Raw genomic sequence first — 13,491 nt, 5'->3', positions numbered from 1 at the left:
CAACAAAAACATAAATCAATGTAGCTTCTTTAAATGGAGACCATTCAATACAGATTAGGTAGGTTTGTTCTTTATTTTTCTATATAGTGCGTTTGAGCAGCATCGTGGCAGAGGCAGTGCACATTCCTGGTCTCTCGGTGTGATTGTCAGTATAATAGCAGTGATATGTAGGGAGATGACTTTACATAATATGTCGCTTCACAATATGCACTTTATATCTGCCATTAGGGGAGCACTGAGAGACTGGATAGAGGAACATGCATGGCTTCTGCATTAATTGTTTTCAGCCATAGTCCAGGTATCGGGGGGGTGGGCTCACACAAAGGGGAATGAACAGGAAATGTATTTCAAGGCCACTTACTCAATCAAACAGTCAGAAGGGATATTAAAGGAACACTATATGGTCAGAAACAAAAATGTGTATTCCTGACCCTATTGTGTTAAAAAACGTAGTCCCCTTTGCCCCCCTTAAATAACTAGAAAACGCACCGGGTCCAGTAAGCATTTGATTGGCTGAGATCGTCATTTCTAATGATCTCAGCGAAGGAGCCAGGGGAGGAGCCAAACTCTGCCATGGCCAGTTTAGCATCTCCCTATAGAGATGCACAGAATTAACACATCACTTTGAGGAAAGTTCAGTGTCTCCATGCAGCACGGAGGGAATTAGTCCAAGCAGGACAGAGGGAATGGGCTGCTGGGGATTCTCTGTTAGAATGAAAACATTAAAAACTGTTTAACACTTGATGGAAGAACAGCACCAGGGGACTCCAGACACTATAAACACTTTAATGAGGTGAATCAGCTACAGTACCTAAAGTGTCCCTTTAAAATTATTGTAGATGCTGGATATTACAGTTTTTTATTACAATTAATACATTGTACAAATTGGACTTGAAGACAAAATCTTAACCTTAAAACATATTCGAGAAAACTATAGGTTGTGTATAGGTCTGTGCTGCGGAGAATTGACACTCACTTTATGGAATGCCTGTTTTTTACAAGGAAACCAATTCAAGGAAAATGCTATGCCAACAAATTACACACTTAGATATGTTTCCTTTGAATTTCTATTGAATTTGAAGCAGACCTAAAACATCTGTAGTTAATGGGAATCATCATGATAATGAAACGCACTGATTGGGCACCAACTTTGCCTGTTAAAAAAAGAATGGTGAATACTGTATTACTGTATTTGCAAATTCTTCAGAAAGGCCCTAAATAGGCAACCTGTTGTAAATCAGTATCAGCCGTCAAAATGTTGGCAGGATGTCAAAAATATATAAAGATCACATGAAGCAGACTGTTCTTCAGTTGGAAATTTATCTAGAAGACCTGTTTTTTATATGTGAAATATTTGTTGAGAAATCACGCTAGAGGATTAATTATACGATCTAAACTTATAGGAAAAAGGTCTTTCACATAGGCTAATTAAAGGTTATGAAAACAATACAGTCCGTATCTGCCCTAAAACAATGAAAAGAATAGAAGAATAAAGAGCCTGCTGATGTCATCGAAACGTCATCCAATAGCCAACAAAACATAAAAGGTCAAATGCAATACAAGTCAGACAAGATCTTAGTAAGCACTTTACACTAATAAAACACAGTCCCAATAGCTTGGGGTATTATCATACATATAATAGTTGTTTGAAAATAAAGCTGGAAATAAACTAAAATATAAAGACTCTCATAGTAAAAAAAAACATTATGAACACAGTTTACAGAATAGGAGAAAACACACTGAAAAAGTCAAAGCACAATGTGTGACATATTGTCACGGTGTAATAACCCAACTTGCAGAGTTTATGATAGCAAGGGACAAGACGAGAAAATAATGTATTACCGGGCCTTAGAATGGCCGGACTAAAGGTCAGACAGAGATAAATCATAGTCACAATACAAGCCGAGGTCCGGGTAAAGGAGAGACAGTGAAAACAAGAACTAGCCAGAGTCAGGTACACGGTAATCATAAAGACAGGCAAACAAGACAGAAAAGGGTTAAAGTCAAACACAGACACAAAGTCAAGGTCAACACCAGAATATACATAATAGATCAAGGATCACACTAAAGGGTACTGGGAACAGAAATCACAGCAGGGCAAAGTGGATAGTGCTAGAGGAGTTTAAATAGTTATATTTCACATTTGATTGGTCCCTGTCATGCCTGCGCCCAGTGGTGTCACTAGGGTTGGTATCACCCGGTGCAGTAACACACAGTGTCACCTCAACCCCCTTAATAATGTGTTTTTTGGGGGGGAGTTTTTAGCCAATGTAACTCGTAAATCATAACTCCCATCAGGGCCCGTGCAAGGATTTTTGCCACCCTATGCAAATAGAAATTTGACGCCCCTCATATGCTCTGCCTACCATGTGACATCACAATGCCACATCCATATGATCTGACATATGAGTTAACGCCAGTGCTGCACCCAGTGTCTTTTCTATGAAAATGCTGTGTGTTTACATTAAAAAGCCTGCAGGGACATGCTATAGACACCAGAACTACTACATCAAGCTGTAGTGGTTCTGGTGACTATAGTGTCCCTTTAATGTAAATTGTAGATTAGTGAGTCTACTTACCATCAGATGAGGATAAGAGGATGATGATGGGCTCAGGCTGCAATCTGGCTCCACTGGTCAGGTGTAGAACAGGCTCTCTGGAGGCTGTTTGTAACTCTCCTCACAAAAAGCAACGAACAGGAAGCAGCTCCATTTTTTGAGGCCCCTTACACAGCTCAAGGTCTGGGCCCCCAGGGCCTGACCATGAGAATGCCTACAAGGCCAGCCCATAAGTCCACCTACATGGCCCACACCTGAGTTTGCTCACAGGGAGTGGGGTGTATGTGTGTAGGGGATATGTGTTATTGTAGAGGATGCAATGTGTGTGTGTTCTGATGGAATGTAGTGAACAGGAATACCAGTTTGTGTATGGGATGTAGTGTGTATGTGTGTGTGAATAAGGGATGCAGCGTGTTTGTTTGTAAGGGATAGAAAGCAGTGTGTGTTTGTGTATAAGGAATGCATTTTATGTTTGTGTGTGTGTGTGTGTGCGCATAAGGGATGCATTGTGTGAATCTGTATTTGTAAGGGGTGCATTAAGTGTGTGTAAGATGCATTTTGTTTATGTGTCTGTAAGAGAAGCAGTGTGTGTTTGTGTGTGTGCATAAGTGATGCATTGTGTGTGTAACGGCACCCCCAGGCATAAAAAGGGGTTAACAGCCGTTTAGTAGATCTTCCCTTCCAGAGACACAGGCACAGCTACTGTAGACACCAATACAGCGAACCGGAGAAGCATATGAATGCCGTAAACAGCTGAACCGGAATCTTACGAATGCTGTAAACAGCCGAATAGGAAAAACATACAAATAGGTTTACACTCCTAGCAGTCAAACTGGAACAGCATACAATAAATCCCCCCCAAGAACGATACAAGGCTCCGTTTTGAGGGTCAAGCAGGAACAGACAGAGCTGTGGGTTTATTGTTTATTGTATATACACATTAGTACCACCCACAGGGTTTTGAAAAACAACCAATAAACACGTCCAATACACTCAGACACTCCCACACAAAATCCTCCCCTCTGCCTGTGATACAATTACCTTACACAATGGGTAATGTAATTATTACAGGCAGAGAAATACAGTTTTTCCACATAACTTTAAAAGTATGCGTCACATTCACATAAAACTTACATTTTCAGAATCAGCATACTCCAAATATGAACATATGTCTAAATCATCCACATTGGTCCATTGGTTCAAAAGATAGATCGTAGTCCTTTGTGACCAAAGGAAGCATGGCTTTCTGCCCAAAACCAGTTCCACAGAGTCTTCTATCCTGGAGATAATTGGGAAGTAGAGATGTCGCGAACATAAAATTTTCCGTTCGCGAATGGCGAACGCGAATTTCCGCAAATGTTTGCGAACGGGCGAACCGGGCGAACCGCCATAGACTTCAATAGGCAGGCGAATTTTAAAACCCACAGGGACTCTTTCTGGCCACAATAGTGATGGAAACGTTGTTTCAAGGGGACTAACACCTGGACTGCGGCATGCCAGAGGGGGATCCATGGCAAAACTCCCATGGAAAATTACATAGTTGATGCAGAGTCTGGTTTTAATCCATAAAGGGCATAAATCACCTAACATCCCTAAATTGTTTGGAAAAACGTGCTTTAAAACATCAGGTATGATGTTGTATCGATCAGGTAGTGTAAGGGTTACGCCCGCTTCACAGTGACAGACCAAACTCCCCGTTTAACGCACCGCAAACAACCGCAAACAGTCCATTTGCACAACCGCAAACTCCCCATTTGCACAAGGTTGGATACCAAGCTTGTCCTCACTGATGTCATTGAAGGTCTCTTCCTCCACCCAGCCACGTACAACACCAAGGGTCCCAGAAAGGGATGCCTGCTGTGTTTGGTCTTCCACCTCCTCAAAGCCACCTTCCTCCTCTGACTCCTCTTCTTCAGACTCCTCTCTCTGCGTTGCCTCTCTCTGCGTTATTATAAGGTGTGTTAAGTAGTACTATTCCTATCAGTTTAATCCCTGTTACGTCCCCTATCAGGGGACGTGTATATGGCATTGATTTTAGGAACCGGGAGATGGAGAAAGATGCTTGGTCGGTCCTCCTACTTCAAATTTGGGGCACTGCGCATGCAATCTAATGTGCCACCAGATAGGAGTGGTGTGTTAAGTAGTACTATTCTTATCAGTTTAATCCCTGTTACGTCCCCCTCATCAGGCCTTTTTTAGTCGAATGTATCGCCCACTGTCAGTCCCTTCGGGATCCATCCCTCATTCATCTTAATAAAGGTGAGGTAATCTAGACTTTTTTGACCTAGGTGACTTCTCTTCTCAGTGACAATACCTCCTGCTGCACTGAAGGTCCTTTCTGACAGGACACTTGAAACGGGGCAGGCCAGAAGTTCTATCGCAAATTGAGATAGCTCAGGCCACAGGTCAAGCATGCACACCCAGTAGTCAAGGGGTTCATCGCTCCTCAGAGTGTCGATATCTGCAGTTAAGGCGAGGTAGTCTGCTACCTGTCGGTCGAGTCGTTCTCTGAGGGTGGACCCCAAAGGGCTGTAGCAATGCGTAGGACTTAAAAAGCTCCGCATGTCCTCCATCAACAACACGTCTGTAAAGCGTCCTGTCCTTGCCGGCGTGGTCGTGGGAGGAGAAGGATTACTTTCACCTCTTCCCCTGTTAGATTCCCGTTGTGCTGTGACATCACCCTTATACGCTGTGTAAAGCATACTTTTTAATTTATTTTGGAACTGCTGCATCCTTTCCGACTTGCGGTAATTCGGTAACATTTCAGGCACTTTCTGCTTATACCGGGGGTCTAGTAGCGTGGACACCCAGTACAGGTCGTTCTCCTTCAGCCTTTTTATACGAGGGTCCCTCAACAGGCATGGCAGCATGAAAGACCCCATTTGCACAAGGTTGGATGCCGAGCTACTCATGTCCCGTTCCTCATCCTCAGTGATCTCACTGAAGGTATGTTCTTCCCCCCAGCCACGTACAACACCACGGGTACCAGATAGGTGACAATGAGCACCCTGGGATGCCTGTTGTGGTTGGTCTTCCTCCTCCTCCTCCTCAAAGCCACATTCCTCCTCTGACTCCTCTTCCTCACCATCCTCTTCCAGCGTTGCCGCAGGTCCAGCAAGCGATGCTGATAAGGCTGTTTCTGGTGGTGATGGTGACCACAACTCTTCCTCTTCCTCTTCACGCTCATCTACGGCCTGATCCAGCACTCTTCGCAGGGCATGCTCCAGGAAGAAAACAAATGGTATGATGTCGTATGATGTCGCTGATGGTGCGACTGACTAGGTTTGTCACCTCCTCAAAAGGACGCATGAGCCTACAGGCATTGAGCATGAGCGTCCAGTAACGTGTCAAAATAATTCCCAGCTCCGCAGAGGCTGTCCTAGCACCCCGGTCATACAAATAGTCGTTAACGGCTTTTTCTTGTTGGAGCAGGCGGTCGAACATTAGGAGTGTTGAATTCCAACGTGTCGGGCTGTCGCAAATCAAGTGCCTCACTGTCATGTTGTTTCGCCGATGGATATCTGAAAAGTGCGCCATGGCCGTGTAGGAATGCCTGAAATGGCCACATACCTTCCTGGCCTGCTTCAGGACGTCCTGTAAGCCTGTAAGGGTACTTATGCACAAAGCATTGTACGATCAGAATACACACATGTGCCATGCACGGCACATGTGTCAACTTGCCCAAATTCAATGCCGCCAACAAATATCTTCCGTTGTCACAAACCACTTTGCCGATCTCCAGTTGGTGCGGAGTCAGCCACTGATCCACCTGTGCGTTCAGGGCGGACAGGAGTGCTGGTCCGGTGTGACTCTCTGCTCTCAGGCAAGTCAACCCCAAGAAGGCGTGACACTGCCGTATCCGGGATGTGGAATAGTACCTGGGGAGCTGGGGGGTGCCGTTGATGTGGAGCATGATGCAGCAGCAGAAGAGGACTCAGCCGAGGAGGTTATGGAAGAGGATGGAGTAGGAGGAGTAGAGGAGGTGGCAGCAGGCCTGCCTGCAAGTCGTGGCGGTGTCACCAACTCTTCTGCAGAGCCATGCATTCCATGCTTGGCAGCCGTCAGCAAGTTTACCCAATGCGCAGTGTAGGTGATATACCTGCCCTGACCATGCTTTGCAGACCAGGTATCAGTGGTCAGATGGACCCTTGCCCCAACACTGTGTGCCAGACATGCCATTACTTCCTTTTGCAAAATCGAGTACAGGTTGGGGATTGCCTTTTGTGCAAAGAAATTTCGGCCGGGTACCTTTCACTGCGGTGTCCCAATAGCTAAAAATTTTTGGAACGCCTCAGACTCCACCAGCTTGTATGGTAAAAGCTGGCAGGCTAAGAGTTCAGACAAGCCAGCTGTCAGATGCCGGGCAAGGGTGTGACTTTGTGACATTGGCTTCTTACGCTCAAACATGTCCTTGACTGTGGGCAGATGAGCAGGAACTGCTCAAGGCGAGAGACAGAGTGGCGGATGGTTGAGAGTGGGCAAGGAGGACAGCAGTGGTTGACGTGGCTGAAGATGCTGGACCAGGAGGAGGATGGCAGCTTTGAGTTTGTGTGCTGCTTGTACTCATGTGTTGATCCCATAGGTGTTTGTGATGTGCGATCATGTGCCTTCGCAAAGCAGTTGTACCTAGGTGGGTGTTGGACTTCCCACGACTCAGTTTCTTTTGGCACAGGTTGCAAATGGCATCGCTGTTGTCAGAGGCAGACACACACAAAAAATGCCACACTGCTGAGCACACAGAGACACAGAGCACTGTGATTGGCTTAAACCCACCAATCAGTGTTCTTAGCCTAATTGCAGGGCGGGGCAAGGCTTTATAAGCCTTCCCCCGCCCTGCGGAGCTCAGTCTGCGCGGAGCCCTCCATGGGTGAAGATGGATTATTTTTTTTGCGCTCGGTTTTTTCTTTTTCGTCTAGTTTTTTTTTTTGCGCTCGGATTTTTTTGTTTATTTCTAGTTCAACGGGTATGATGGATTTTTATTTGGCCTTTTTGGGGGCTGAAGAAAGAAGATTTTAGAAAAAAGAAGACGTCAAATGGTAAGTTTAATTTTTTTTTACAGTTTAGTTTGGACCGGGAACCCCCTAACCGGTTCACATAACGCACTGCAGAGACGTTGTCCATGCGCAGTACCAGTGAGCAATTGAAACAATCCTTTGCGAAACTGCGAATCGCAAAGGACCCTGCAATCAATTCTAGACAATTGATGTGCAATGCTCGTTCCGAGGGGGACCATAGCCCTCCGGTGGACCTGTCTGCGCACGTGGCGCCCCATCCCAAGAGACTGGCATCGGATTCCAGGATGAAATCCGGTTGCGATCCGAAAATGGCTTTGCCATTCCATGCTTCCATGTTGTGAAGCCACCAGTGAAGTTCTATCCGAACCTCGTCTGTCAGGGAGATGTACTGATCGTAAGAAGTGGATCGGTGTAGATAGTGTGTTTTGAGCCGTTGCATAGCCCGGTAATGTAAAGGTCCCGGATAAATAGCCTGGATAGAGGCGGACAGCAGGCCTATGGTATGTGCCAGGTCGCGTAGGCGAATCTGGTAGGCTGATAGTAGTTTGCGGATCTCTTTCTTTATGGATTTGACTTTTTTGGAGGGAAGCTGTAAGATCGCTTGTACGGAGTCTATCAGAAAACCGAGAAACTGAACCTTCTGAGACGGTTCCAGGGCTGATTTCTGAAAATTGATCACAAACCCTAGGTTTTGTAGTAAGGTTGCTGTCATGTCTGTATGTTTGCGTAGAAGGTCTGAATCCTGAGCCATAATTAGGATGTCGTCCAAATAAATGATGGACCGAATCCCTTGAGATCGGAGTAACGCCATCACTGGTTTCATCAGTTTCGTGAAACACCATGGTGCGGAACAAAGGCCGAACGGGAGACATGTGAATTGCCAGATTTGGTCTAGCCAGGCAAATTGGAGAAAGGCTCGATGGTTGCGAGCAATTGGGACAGTGAGATATGCGTCCTTGAGGTCGAATCTGGAGAACCAATCTCCCACGCAAAGGAGGTCCCTGAGTAGATGGATGCCTTCCATCTTGAAATGACGGTACCTGATGAAGCGATTCAGGTCTTTTAAATTGATGATTGGACGTAAATCTCCCGTTTTTTTGTGTACCAGAAATATGTTGCTGAGAAACGTTTGGGGAAAGGGGGATTTTTCTATCGCCCCTTTTTGAAGAAGTTTGTGCAATTCGGTTTGCAATGTGAGGTTGTCTGATGTGGACATCTGTAGTGGTGTAGGGGGCATGTTCTGGACTGGAGTGGAAAGAAAGTCTATTGTGAACCCTTGTACTGTGTGCAGAACCCATAGGTCTTGTGACAGTAATTCCCACTGTGGGAAAAAATAGCTTAATCGACCTGCAATAGGTGTGTGTAAAAAAGGAAGGTTGATTACCTTGAGCAGTGCGTCCGCGTAGGGATGCAGAGCCACGTCCCCGGATAGCTCCTCTGTTTGTAAACAGCTGCCTGTGGTAGGGTCGGGGTTGTCCCGATTGCCAGTAATTGTCTGTTGGACGAGGCCTGTAGCCTGTGAAGGCAGTTCTGCTGAACGGTCGGCCTCTAAAACGTCCAGCTCTCCCAGAAAAACGAGTAGTCTGGGAACGAAAGACCCTGCGCAAGGATGATTGGGCCTTATTAAGTGTCGTAAATACAGCCACGTGCTTGGAGAGGTCCCTCATAAATGAGACTCCAAATAACAACCCATTGGCCTCTGGTCCCAGTTCTCGGGAGCTCAGATCGGCTAGTTTAGCGTCTAATTTATATAGTGCCGCCCTGCGCCTTTCCGTGGATATGGCCACATTAGCGTTTCCAAGGAGGCATAAGGCTCTCTGGGCCCATTCTCTAACCGTATTGGGGTCAAATTCCCCACTGGTTATGGCTTCGTCTGCCAGAATAAAAATTTGGACGATAGGACCAGATATGTCTAGGAGTTTGTCTTGGGCTGTTTTGAGGCCCTGTTCTATTCCCTTGCGGGGATCCTTCCCTGACTTATTTAGAAAGGTGACAAATAATGGATCGAACTCTGGTGTGAGAGCCACCTTATTTGGGATGGTTGGGCGAGGGCACTCGGCTCTGAGTTTCGCCCTGATTTCCTTATCAAGTGGTTTACGTAACCACATCTTACAAAAATTAGCGATATGATCTGGTGAAGACCATTCGGCTGATCGTGGGTGCCTGATGATTCTGGGATCAAAAAATGGGGTACCCGAAGCATCCAGAAGGATGTCTGAGTCGGTTCCCTTTTGGATAGGTACTTTAGTATCCGAATTTTTAGGTACAAGGAAAGTCTCCTTGACAAACTCCGATGAAGTATCCCCTAGCGCATTCGCCGAGGGATCTACATCAGAGTAGTCAAGGAAATAATCCTCAACCCTATCGCCCGTGTGAAAAGCAGAGCCCTCTAAGGGGTCGGTGGTAACGTGGGCGGGTTGAGGGGCAGATCATTTTAAGGACTTGGCGGGAGCCTTGCCTTTGCCAGCAGACCTACTATCCCCTTTCCAGGGGCGTTTTCCTGGTCTGAGGGCTGAGAGTCCTCGGAGTCAGAGAACATGCCTGTGGTGGGGTTGACTTCGGTAGAAGTCCTTTCTTGGAAGGCTGCTAGCGCCTTAGGAATAGACTCGGCGATGGTTGAGACCAGCCAAGCTCTAAGCTCTTGAGAAATTGCTGGCTCGGTATTATCAGACATTTGTCTTATATGATAAATTGGGGTTCACCCAACAGTATAAAATGGGTTATTGTAATTGGGGGTCACCCAAATTCTTGCGTAGTAAATGAGTAAGGGCGGCACAATAATAAATAGTGGGGTTACCACTAAATATATACAAGTGGTTTGTACCACTATAATAATAATAAGTGGGATTCACCACTAAAATATTTGGACAGATGGTTATGTCCTTAATATATACCCAGTGTGGGATCACTTTAATTATGGAATATAAAAAAGAGTGGCAGTAATGGTGGGGGTCACCCACAATAAATACTCATACACAGAGCAGTATAAGAAAGGTGGGGTTCACCCACAAGGCCTTTATTAAGTGTATTGTAACAGGGTAAATCTGTAAGGAACAAGAAAAAGGTGAGATAAAAAACTGAACAAAAAAAGTGAGCTGGCACTTTAAAATTGCTAGAGAATAAATAGTGTACTTACCCGATCTGGCGGTAGATGGTGCAAGTGCGCCGTGAGAGCCAGAGGACCGCGCAGAAGATGGCCGCCGCAAGTGAAAGGCGGGAGAAAGCGCGTCTGGTAAGTGGGATGCGAGGGGCGGGAAGCCGAAAAAGGGCGCGAATAGTGACCCGCGGACTCCTGGGAAATGGAGTCCGCGGTAGTGTTTAACTTTCAAGCCGCGGTCCCTCAATAAAGGGAAATACCGCGGCTAAAGACCTCTGGAGAATAAAAGAACGAAAGGGTAGAAAACCCCAGTCACGGAAATTCCGCGACTTAAAGAGACATACGTAGAAAAAATTAATTGTTTAATCAGACTTATACTAAGCATGAAAAGTAAAATAACGTGACTAAATGTAAATAATGAAATGTAAACTGCTAAATGTGTATAAATGTAAATAATGAGATGTAAAAAACTTCTTAATAAAAATATTAAATAGTATCAAAGACACTAATGAGAAAAATAAAGGTATTAATTGTATGAAGTAAGGCACAATAATTGGAATAGACTCACCTGGGAGGCAAGCAGCAAAGAAAGAGGGAATTGGGAGGAGCTTCACAAGGCTATATAATACTGATATGTACTCTGATTGGTTGAACTATTTTAAAATATTGTTAACTATTTCTTTGCTGCTGGGAGGTTCAGTAAAGAAGGATAAAGCAAATATGAAGCCTCCTGTCTTGCCATAAAATTTGTATTACCTGGTATGTGTTAAATTTATGTATGTGTGTATGTATATATATGTTATATATATTGTAATTTTTTCATATTATATTGTACCCTATTGTAACAATATCACATTTGTGGGCCCAGGACATACTTGAAAATGAGAGAAATCTCAATGTATCCTTCCTGGTAAAAAAAATTTTTTAAATAAATAAATAAACAAACAGATGATCACTGTGGAATCTAGTATATAATTGAAACCAATACCAAACATTTGTACTCCATGCTCAGCTAGCCTGCAGCTAAAACATGCATTGTTTGGAGATTTAGGCTATTGACACTAGAGTTAAGGAAAAATGAAACTTTCCCACAGCAAGTGGTGGGCACATAGCTTTGAAAAACAGCTGCTATGTACAGTGTGCATTCTCCGACTCAAACAATGTGAATCCGTTGCCCACTACACACAAACAGACATGGTGTGTTACTACAACAAAAACAAATAATATTAGAGTTAATTGTATGTTTATATGTGTTAACCATTGGTTAAATTATTATTATTTGTTTTACTTGTTTTATGTTTCTAATGTTTCTTGTTTCTTATATTATATTATATCCCACGATTTTCAGTTAACTTGTATGTCATGTGCAGGTTGCTGATCATGAGCGAATATAAAATATCAATAATGATAATTGCTGGCTACTTCCACAATTAAAGCTACATATGACACTTGCAGGTAGACGAGGATCCAGAACCCAATGTTTGGAAGGAAACTGAAAAATATTTAATTCACTGCTGCAGATAAAAAAAAAAAAAATACTCATTGGCAATATGTTACAGTGTATTGTATTGCTGTAATGTAATACCATTTGTATTTGAGCGCATAACAGAATTCCACAGCAATAGCACATACCACTCCATGGATGTAGGGGTGCATTTATATGGAATGTCACTGTGTGTGTGAATGTATTTGTGTGGATTCTTATGTGTGTGTGTGAATCTGTAAGTGCAGAGATACACTGATCAGACACAACATTAAAAACACCTGACTAATATCATTCAAGGTTCCTCTCGTGCTCCCAAAACAGCTCTTGCTTTGCGTTGAGGTTTGGACTCAACAAGACTTCTGAACGTGTCCTGTGGTATGTGGCACCAAGACATTAGCGTCAGATCCTTTAAGTCATGCAGCATGCAATGTGGGGTCTCCATGGAACAGATTTGTTATTCCAGCACATCCCACAGATGCTTAATCGAATTGAGATCTGGGGAATTTGGAGGCCAAAGCAACACCTTGAACTCTTTGTCATGTTCTTTAAACCATACCTTAACAATGTTTGCAGTGTGGCAGGGTGCATTATCCTGCTGAATGAGGCCACTGCCATCAGGGAACACTATTGCTATGAAGGGATGTACGTGATCTACAACAATCTTTAGGTAGGTGGTACGTGTCAAAGTAACAACCACATGAATGCCAGGACCCAAGGATTCCCAGCTTACCTTCTTCCCATAGTGCATCCTGCTGCCATCTCTTCCCCAGGTAAACAATGCACACGTACTTTGTCATCCACCTAATCTAAAATAAAACATGGTTTTTCACACCAGGCAACGTTCTTCAATTGCCCCATAGTCCAGTTCTGACACTTATATCCCCACTGAAAGTACTTTTGGTGGTGAACAGTGGTCATTATTGGCACCCTGACTGGTCTGTGGCTTCAAGCCTCATATACAGCAAACTGCAATGCACTGGATGTGCTGACATCTTTTTATCATGGCCAGCATTAAGTTCTTCAGCAATTTGAGCTAAGGTGACTTTCCTTTGTGATTGGACTAGATAGGCTTGCCTTTACTCCCCACATGCATGATTGAGCCTTGGGCGCAAATGACTCGGACGTTGGTTCACCAGTTGTCCTTCCTTGCACAAAGTTTTATAGGTACTAACCACTGCATAGCAGGGATACCCCATTGCCATTTTGGAGATGCTCTGACCGAGTCGTCTAGCCATCACTTGGCCCTTGTCAAAGTCACTGAGATCTTTTCCGACGGTTGTGACTGTTCACTTGCTGACTAATATATCCCACCCCTTGACAGGTGCCATTGTAACA

Source organism: Pelobates fuscus, chromosome 2, assembly GCF_036172605.1.
Source record: "Pelobates fuscus isolate aPelFus1 chromosome 2, aPelFus1.pri, whole genome shotgun sequence".
In the NCBI taxonomy this organism is placed as follows: domain Eukaryota; kingdom Metazoa; phylum Chordata; class Amphibia; order Anura; family Pelobatidae; genus Pelobates; species Pelobates fuscus.
This window is presented reverse-complemented; position numbering follows the sequence as displayed.